We start from the raw sequence: 10,132 nt of genomic DNA on the forward strand, positions 1-10,132 counted from the left end.
TGTCTCCCCCTCCTTTTACTCCTCCACCTCTTTTCTTTTCGCATGACTATATGTACTTGTCACTTTTCCATGTGTTAGTTGTGTCTTCTGAGCAGTTTGTCAGCTTTTGGACACCTTTGAAGGTGTTTTCTATGTGTTTCTATGTGTTTTTGTTTGCCTGCCATTGGTTTTAACGGTGTTCGAAGGTGTTCGACGAACAGTTCGACGAACAGTTCGGCGAACACACGGGTGTTCGACGAACCGAACCGAACTCGAACACTATGGGGGTGGCTCAACACTAATCTTGACTGGAAAATAATTTGGGCTTTGTAGCAGTGTGCAGCACTGATCCTATTAGGCCATCTATACTAAGCTCCACCAGATTTAAAATTAATAATAATTTTTAGCTGCATCTAGCCTGGAAAATAATTTTGGGGCTCCGAGATGCGCAAGACACATAAGTGCCTTCTTGCTGCACTACCTGCAACATGACCCTCATATTGTCAGAATTCGAAGTAATCATGACTACTGGGTTGCCACACTCTTAGATCCCCCAAACTTTTCGATCAACCTTTTCATTTTAATAAAGACCAAAAAAATGGTCATTTTTGAAATTATAAGCATTAGCAGGTTATTAGAAACTGAAATCAAACAGTTTTCAACTCAAAACTTTATTCTAGGTGATGTTACATTTTCACATAGGACCCCTTGTTCGAAAGGAGCTTCTGAACTCTCTCGTCCCTTGAATTTGTCAGGTTTTGGATGGTTTCTGCTTCAATTGTTTTGCATGAGGACAGAATACCCTCCCAGAGCTGTTGCTTAGATGTGAACTGCCTCCCGCCATCATAGACACTCCTTTTGATGATGCTCCAGAGGTTCTGAATGGGGTAGAGGACAGGGGAGCATGGGGGTCACACCATAAGTTTGTCCCCTTTTATGCCCATATCAGCCAGAGATGCAGATGTTTTATGTGCAGCATGAGATGGTGCATTATCATGCAAAAAAATGATCTTACTGTGAAATACACGGTTCTTCTTCTTGAGCCATGGCAGGAAGTGCTGTTTGAGAAAATCCACATACATTATGGAGTTCATCTTTAGCGCCTTCAGGGATCCTAAAGGGGCCGACAATCTCTCTCCCCATGATTCCAGCCCAAAACATTACTCCACCTCCTCCTTGTTGGCGCTGTAGCCGTGTTTGCGTGGGGTGTCCATCAACCAGCCATCCTCCACTCCATCCATCTGGACCATCGAGCGCTGCACGGCACTCATCCGTGAACAAAACAGTTTTGAAATCAGTCTTCATGTAATGTTTGGCCCACTGGAGCCGTTTCTGCTTGTGTGAAGTGGATAGAGGAGGTCGACAGGATGGCGTATGCACAGCTGCAAACCTCTGAAGGACCCTGCATCTTGTTGTTCGGGGGACGTTGGAGGCACCAGCAGCTTCAAAAACTTGTCTGCTGCTATGACAAGGCTTTTTTGCCGCTGCTCTTTTAACCTGACGTAATTGCCTGTAGGAAAGAGTCCTCAATTTGCCCTTATCAGCACGCACACGTGTGTACTGTGAATCAGCTACATACTTCTTGATTGCCAAGACACTTCATCCCGATCATCGCACAATGTTGATTGTAGTCATGCCTTGACCTAAACACTCCACAATTTGTTGCTTCTCAGCAGCCGACACATCCTTTTTCTTTCCCATTTTGGCAGAAAATGTAGGCTGCTTAATAATGTGAGACAGCCTTCTTAAGTAGTCTTGCCTTTCATTGGACACACCTGCCAAACTAATTAGCACAGGTGTCTGCAATTGCTTACAGTGATATAAAGAGCCCTGACACACATCACCATCAATGAGTTTAACTGACAAACAAACAAATTCTTCCCTTATCACTCCTAAACACTTTTTGCATAATAATTTGGAACACAGTGTACATGTCCTTTTCCACAAAACACCAGTGGTTCACGTAGTGAATCTTACAGTTCTAACTTGCCAACCGTGGTCTGTATGGAGTTGTTCAATAAAGGGCCCAAAATTAAGATAACATAGATGGGAGAGGTCTCTATGAATAGGAATTCCTAAGTATTTGATACCCTGTGAGGGCCAGGCAAAGGGAAAGTTGGACTGGATGGAATCCTATATGGATTTGGGGAGGGAGACATCGAGGGCCTCAGACTTCGCTGCATTGATTTTAAAATTTGACCATGTAACAAAGTGATCTATTTCAGCCATAACAGCATGGATGGATATATGTGATTGAGTGATATATACTAGGACATCATCAGCAAATAGAGAGCACTTGTACTCGGTGCCTCCCACCTCAATCCACCTAATATTGGGGTTATGGCGAATTGATGAGAGCAGGTGCTCTGTCACTAGGATGTATAAGAGAGGGGACAGAGGACATCCCTGCCTTGTCCCATTGGTGATTGTGAAAGGTGATGAAAATGTTCTGATGCACCCCCTGGGCCTTGGGACACCCGGAGCCGGACCCTTTTTGGTGGATGCTGGTGGTTGTAGTCTTCGTGGCGGCGACCCGGTTCCGTGGCTCAGGGTGGTCAAACCAGTGGCGGAACTATTTATGTGGTTTTGATGTTTAAATGTCCGACTACGCCACCCGTGGATTGCGGTCAGAGTGAACCGCCGCTGCAGGGCAGACCGCTGAGGCTGGTGTTGTGGGTGCAGCAGAGCGTAGCATAACTCCCCACGGGAGGAGTATAGCCTCAGGGCAGTGTATGCGGAGGATGGGGGTGATGGTGCAGGGCAGCAGCAGTAACGACACGGAGTCAGTGATGCAGTCCAGGGCCTTTACTCACAGTTCTTATTATCCAGACCACGTCTGCAGGTAACGGCTGCCCACGTCGTACTGTGCTCACCAGGTGAGGGGCTCAGACAACTCCCAAATAACTTTGGAGTGCTTCACAGGACCCCCTTTGTGTGTCCTTTGTCTGGCCTTTCTTACCAACCCTTCTGTCCGGCTGCCTCGGGCCTCCTCTTGGTAAACTTGGCGCCAGTTTCTCTGACCCTATGTGGTGCCTTCCTAGCGGGTGTAGCGAGGGGCTGCGACACATAAAATGTCACAGCCTCCGGTTTCTAGCTGAGGGTCATTTCCTGCCTCCACTAGTTTCAGGGACCGGTCTCCCCCTTTGGCCTGACCCCTCCACGCAGGTGGATTGGGGCGTGCGGTGGCGACTCGCCCGTCCGCACCCCTGGGATCCCTTCATTCCTCGTTCCTGGAGCCTTCTCCGCTCCTCTTCCTTCCTTCTCCCTCTTCCAGGCCTGGGCCTCTGTTACTAGGCCCGCCTCCGGAGCAGAGCTCATGCAGAGCCCCTGCTCCCTGCCACTTCTGCTCAGACTTCTCTGCACTGAACTAAGATGGTGCCCACCTTTTATACTCCCTTCTCAATGCACCCAGGAACTGCTTCCTCCCTGCTCCTGCACTACAGGGTTCCCCTTCCTCAGTGTTCCCTCCCCCCACTCCAGCCAGGGACAGGGACTGTCGTGCCCATCTCAGAGGCATATTGGTCGCCCTGCCCCACGGCAATGTGGTGTAATGCATGCAGGTGTCGGGTCCTGATCCACACTCCATCCTTACCTGAGAGTGAGATATCACACCTCTGGGTGAGGTGCAATACCTCTGTAGCAACCGAGCCCTCAGGGTGCTACAGTTCCATTTATCTTCAGCCTAGGTGACGTATTGTGATACAGGGCCGTGATTTGGGCTATACAAGGGTCCCCTAGACCCCTACCCCAAGCTTTTTAAGAGAATCATATATGGCGTGCCAGGAGACTCTATGGAATGCTTTCTCTGCATCCAACGAGAGTATCTAATTACAAATTTTTAACTGCATCTAGCCCAGGAAATACTTTGTGCCTAGTAGCAGTGTCTGCTAGTCAGCGGATTATCCCGGCTGTTAAGCAAGCTACACCACCTGTAGTTTGGACACTTAATTTTTTCAAAGGAAATGCTTCGGGACCACGGGATACTCAGTGAAGAGCATCAGGAGGCACCCCAAGGCATAGGGGCTGGGACTGGCAGTAGGATGCCTTGCGGTGGACAGCCAAGCTCGATCCTTATAAAAGCTTTTTAACTGCAGCAGCTTTAGTGGACGCTACTGGAGCTGGAATTACGCGGCTGCTGGCATGAGACTTGCCCTCCAATAGATCCTTGTAAATGGATTTAAAGTGTATTCATTCAAATTAGAGAGACAATTTAAATTAAAAAGCTTAGAGCTGCCTCCACCACAGGGGGGCTCGCTCAACCCACCAGCGGACAGGCACCAGTATTGGGAGAGGGGGGCTGGCCGTCAGGGTTCACCGCGGCTCTGGCACAAACCCGGCGACACGGAGGTGGCACGGGCAGGAGCGGACTGAACGTGTCGGCTTCTCACTTTTTGGATTTTAGAAGGGCATGACATGCCTATATCTGTGTCTCCCCCTCCTTTTACTCCTCCACCTCTTTTCTTTTCGCATGACTATATGTACTTGTCACTTTTCCATGTTTTAGTTGTGTCTTCTGAGCAGTTTGTCAGCTTTTGGACACCTTTGAAGGTGTTTTCTATGTGTTTCTATGTGTTTTTGTTTGCCTGCCATTGGTTTTAACGGTGTTCGAAGGTGTTCGACGAACAGTTCGACGAACAGTTCGGCGAACACACGGGTGTTCGACGAACCGAACCGAACTCGAACACTACGGGGGTGGCTCAACACTATTCTCTGCATGCACTCGAACATCTTTAATTTGGAGGAGAGCAGTTACCTGGTGTATCTTACATTGGTGAAACCTCCACAAATGGTGCCATGACTCAGATCACACTTGAGGGAACACTAAGTCTCGGGGTGCCCTAACCCCGGCCACCTACGGACAAGCCGGGACTGCTCAAAGCGAGAGCCTGATCAACTCTCACCACTGAATACGGTAAGTCTGCAGATTTAATGATTCCGTAATGCTTATTCGTATTTTGAGCGGTCTCTGGTGAGTTTGTGGTGTCTAGATTGGCCCTTAGGGACAGCCCCGTGCGACTGGGCGGATCCCCGCTGTGTGATGCCAAGAACTCTAGTGTGTAGTCGTTATGAAAATTTCTTTGTTTATAATGCGGGCACGCGGGGAGTGACGTTGTTGCTGATAAGTCGTGTATTAAGACGCCATTAGGGTGCAGGCATGCGGGGCCAACCAATCTTCTGATAAGTCATGTATTAAGATGTGGGACACTCGGGGAGTGAAGTTACTGATAAGTTGTGTATTAAGACGTTATTAGGACGTGGGCACGTGGGGTTAACCAATCCTCTATTAAGACGTGGAATACATGGGGAGCCAACTGCATCATTAAGCCGTATATTAAGACGTCACTAGGACGTGGGAGCGTGAGGTGTTCAGTGCTTCATTAAGTCGTAAAAGAATCAATTCAGTGCTTGGTAGGGAGTGTAGGGACTTGTTGCAATTCTACTTGTGTATCAGCTGCCTGGTCTGATCATAAGTCTAAGGGGACGGAACCCCTGGAGCCAAAATCATGGAAAAACTAAAGACATTGTTTGTGTCGCAGGGGTCGCTCGATCAAGAGCGATAGGACCCCAAAGATATAGTTGCTAGAAGAGAAGGAAGAAAATATGTAGAGAAAACCAAAAAAGTAATGTCATTGTGTGGGTTGTACCCGAGGGGGGGTAAATTACAACACGAGATGTTGAATGCAGCAATTTGGGAAAACGGGAAAACTGGAAGATAATGGGTTGTTGCAAAGTGCATACATGTGGAAAAAGGTTGCGCTGAGTTTATCGGAAGAAGGGAAAAAGTATGTGCAGAAACGTAAACAGTTAACTAAAATATGCACGCTACCAGATAAGGGCCAGTTACAGCCACTAGAATGGCAAGAAATTATGAAGAAGAAAAAGAACAAGCTAGAAGATGAAGGATAGTTACAAACAGCTTTGGCTCGGTATAGAACAGCAGAGAATTTGTCAAACAAAGGATGGGTGGAGGAAGAAAATACAGACAATAAGGGAAAGATGCCATGTTTTGTGTATTACAAAGATACTGCTCTCCAGCCACCTCCCGATAATGGCGGACAGGGGGGATGGACCTGTACAAATTGCAGTCAGCAGAATCCTGATAATAGAGATACTTGTCTTGCATGTGGGGCACCACTTCCCAGACGTCCCATTGTTCTTCCCCTCCCCACCATGCCTCCGCCACCGCCCTATAATGGCGGCGCAATGAATTGTTGGGTGTGTTCTAATTGTGGCCAGCAGAATCCATTGTCAGCAGTTTATTGTGTTGCATGTCACGCGCCCCGTCCAGGAGGCCCATCCCTCGCTACTATCCAAGCCATTCCTAGTGCCCCATCCTCATCTGTTATACCTATGTCTGCCCAAAGTTCCAACCCTTCCTGCAGCGGCCATGTTGCTACACCCATTGCATCACCTCCGGCCTCTGACCAGATGTCCATTTGGTGGCGGCCATCTTGGTGCACCCTTCCTGTAGTGTGCTTCCTTCCGGTGGCGGCCATCTTGGCGCACCCAGAATACAGGCCGCAATACACACTACACCCGGAACGTGTATGATGAAGATCATCATGATCAGTGTGTGAAACAACTTAGAGCTACAATCAACAATATTCTGAACTATGCTGGAACAAGGAACCTTACTTCTATTGCTCTTCCAGCTATAAGTTCTGGAATGTATGGATTTCCTATGGAAGCCTGTGCCGAAGCAAAGTCCAAGCTATACGGGTGTATGGAGGACTAACTACATTGGAGGAGATAAGACTAATCAGCATTGACTATCATAAATCTCAAATTCTCACCCGAGCTGTGGAAAGTGCCACAGCTAGATCAGACCCACTCAGCCGCCAGATGACCTCAGAAGGTAACCCAATTGAACTATTTCCTAGACAAACAAGCCCACCTCCTGTTGCTGTGTTGCTGGTATCTCCCTCAACATCTCCTCAGTCAGAATCTCCAGTGCCAGATCACCATAATAGATTTGTGGCATTCACACCCTCGCAAGTTAATCAAGTGATTAGTCAACTACCTGACTCAGACAGATACCCTATGGCGTTCTACAGAAGAATCAGACAAATTCAACAAACTTATTCAGCCACTTGGAAAGATCTTCATGAAATCACTAGCATTAGAGCGGGAGATGCCTTCTGGCCAATAATTCAAGTAGCTCTGAATGAAAACCAAGTGACAGACAAGGAGACTTACCAATCAGGAGGAGCTTTTTATCAACAACTTCAGCAATGGGCCAAGGAGCGGCTCACAGACTCATCTACCAGTGTACCGGACTGTACTCAAGAATCAGGGAAGAATGTCAAAAAATTTTACTCCAGAATCTATACTCTGTTCCAGGATCAAGGGTTCAATGAAGGTCAGAGGATCCAACAGAATCTGATAGTCACTAAATTTGTTAGGGGACTCAGAGAAGAAATTTCAACAAAGCTTACAGACTCCAGACTAGAATATGTGGACATGTCCCCGCGAAAGGTACTCCTCATTGCTAAAGCTATAGAGAAACAATTGAATGCTGTACCAAGGCCTGCTCCAAGGCCTGCTCCACAGCCTACTCCAGCACCTGCACCGACTCCTGTTCCTGCTCCTGCTCCAGCTGCTCTAGCAGTCTATCAACCTGCAGATAATCAACAAGAGCAGTTGCCATATCCCCCAGTAGACCCACAACAACTATATCACTCACCCCCACGATGGATGGGTCCTCCACAAATGTACCGAGGACGGAGTTTAAGACTAAGGGAACCAATCTGTCACCATTGTAACCAACCAGGTCATTTCAGAAGAGAATGTCCAGAGAATAGAGGGGATCCTTTCTATGGCTCGATGCCACTCTCTTACAACCCGCAATTTAAAAGAAGAGATTCTCCACACTACCAAGGGAATCCACGGTACTCCCGCCAAGAGTATAGACAGCCATCATGGCAGCCACCACAGAGAGAGTATGAGACAATGCCAAGAGAACCTGTGCAGAATTACAGAGACCAGCCACCGCAACAGATTACCAAAATAACAGGGACCCACCATGCCGGTTTGCAGGGGAATTACCCCGCATAGGACAGTGACAAACCCGTGCTCACCTTGACCTCAGTTGAGAACGTCCCCACTAAATCTGGACTGATTTCTACTGTCAAAATTGATGTAGGGGACAGAACTTTACTTTTTCTAGTAGACACAGGTGCAGCCAGATCGGTAATACGGTCAAGAGATTTACCCTATGAATCGCTTATATCTGATGATTTCCTTTCATGTGTGGGAGAGGATGGAAAACCACACTCATCCCGACTAACATTTACATTGCCTATTGGGATAGAACAGAAGCTGCTGGCCAGATTGCTCGCTTCAGACACCTGCCCGCTTTCAGATCTACTCCAGAAGTTAAATGCTCAGATATCATATGATGAGAATGGAATGCATATAGATGTCTCTACTCCGTTATCATTAGAAGAACAAACAAAGGTACATGCCCTCCCATTGTGTGTCATCTAATTTGCAATAGCCACCATACCACAGCATTATCTTGACTGCATACCACCTGAACTCTGGTCTCGAGGTCCTGATGATATAGGCTGGCTGCCTGTCCCGCCAGTCTAAGTTTTCCTGAAAGAAGGTGCACGGATTCCTAGACTCCCACAGTACCCACTGAAAGCAGCCCAAGAAGTGTCATTAGATGCCCAGATCCAAGAATTACTCAAGAAAGGAGCATTAATTCACTGTGTTTCTCCTGCTAATACTCCATTGTTTCCAGTGAAGAAGAAAACTGCAAGAGGAGAACGGATAAATTTAGGATGGTGCAAGATCTGAGAACTGTGAATGCAGTTACAATCCTGGAGACCCCTGTGGTGCCAAATCCACATACATTACTCAGTGAAATTCCCCCTGAGGCAACGCATTTTACAGTAATCGACTTGGCAAACGCCGTCTTCAGTGTGACTCTGCATCCAGACTGTCAGTATCTTTTTGCTTTTACACACAGAGGAGTACAATACACCTTGACCGTTATGCCTCAAGGAGCTCAGAACTCTCCTCATCACTTCACACTGGCCTTAACTACCTGTCTCCAAACCTGGAAGAGTGAGAACCCTTAAGTCACATTGATACAATATGTCGACGATTTACACCTCTGGTGTCCCGATGACCAAACTTGCCACAGGTTCCGCTATTCTTTACTCCAATTTCTGGCCACCATCGGATGCAAAGTTACTCAGCGAAAGCTACAATGGTGTTGTATCAAAGTTGTGTTTTTGGGTCATTGCTTATCCCAAGGTACCAAGTATCTCACTGAAGAGCGGAAAACTGCCATCCGTGACATCCCGTACTTGAGAACTGTCTAACTCCAAGCTTTCCTTGGAATGGTCACATACTGCAGGCAGTGGATCCCTAACGTGTCAGTTCTCATGCAACCTCTATATGATTGGGTCCACTCTTCTGAGCTTGACCTATATTTTGACCAAGAAGCTGAAGATGCAATGGACCAGTTGAAAGAACTCATCATTTCAGCCCCTGCACTGGGGATTCCCAACTATGAATTTCCATTCTTTCTATTTGTCTCTGAAGCGTGTGGCCATGCCTCAGGAGTTCTGCCACAAAAACATGGAGGCCAAATGAAACCCATCGGATATTATTCCGGTAAATTTGATCCAGTGGCGCAAACAGCTCCAACAAGACTCAAAGCAGTGCTGGCAGCTACAGAACTCTTCCCCAGAACAGCAGATGTTGTACTTGGCCATCCTACAACTATACTGGCCCCTCATGATTTGAAAGCTATCCTTGCACAAACCCAGCACAAACATCTATCTATGCAACATCGTGTCAGAATCCAATGTGTGCTCCTTTTACCAAAAAATATAGCTCTTTGGCGATGTACTGTCTTGAACCCCTCCACTCTGCTTCCTCTGTCAAGGGGGGACTGCTCTGAAGACTTAGGGGGTCCTTAGAAGACCATGAATACCCTAATTCGAGTGACCATGATTGCCTTGAGGTCATCAAGGCAGAATCCTCTCACCTACCTACTGTCTCTGAGCAGCCACTGCCTGAAATGGATCTGATACTGTATACTGACTGGTCCAGATACGCAGATGAATATGGAACTTACCATACGGGATATGCAGTGGTGTCCCCACCAATGGTTGTTTCTGCTGGACCACTGCTATCT

The sequence above is a fragment of the Phyllobates terribilis genome, unplaced genomic scaffold (genome assembly GCF_046119375.1).
Source record: "Phyllobates terribilis strain yellow unplaced genomic scaffold, ASM4611937v1 Scaffold_12__6_contigs__length_324123572, whole genome shotgun sequence".
Lineage (NCBI taxonomy): Eukaryota > Metazoa > Chordata > Amphibia > Anura > Dendrobatidae > Phyllobates > Phyllobates terribilis.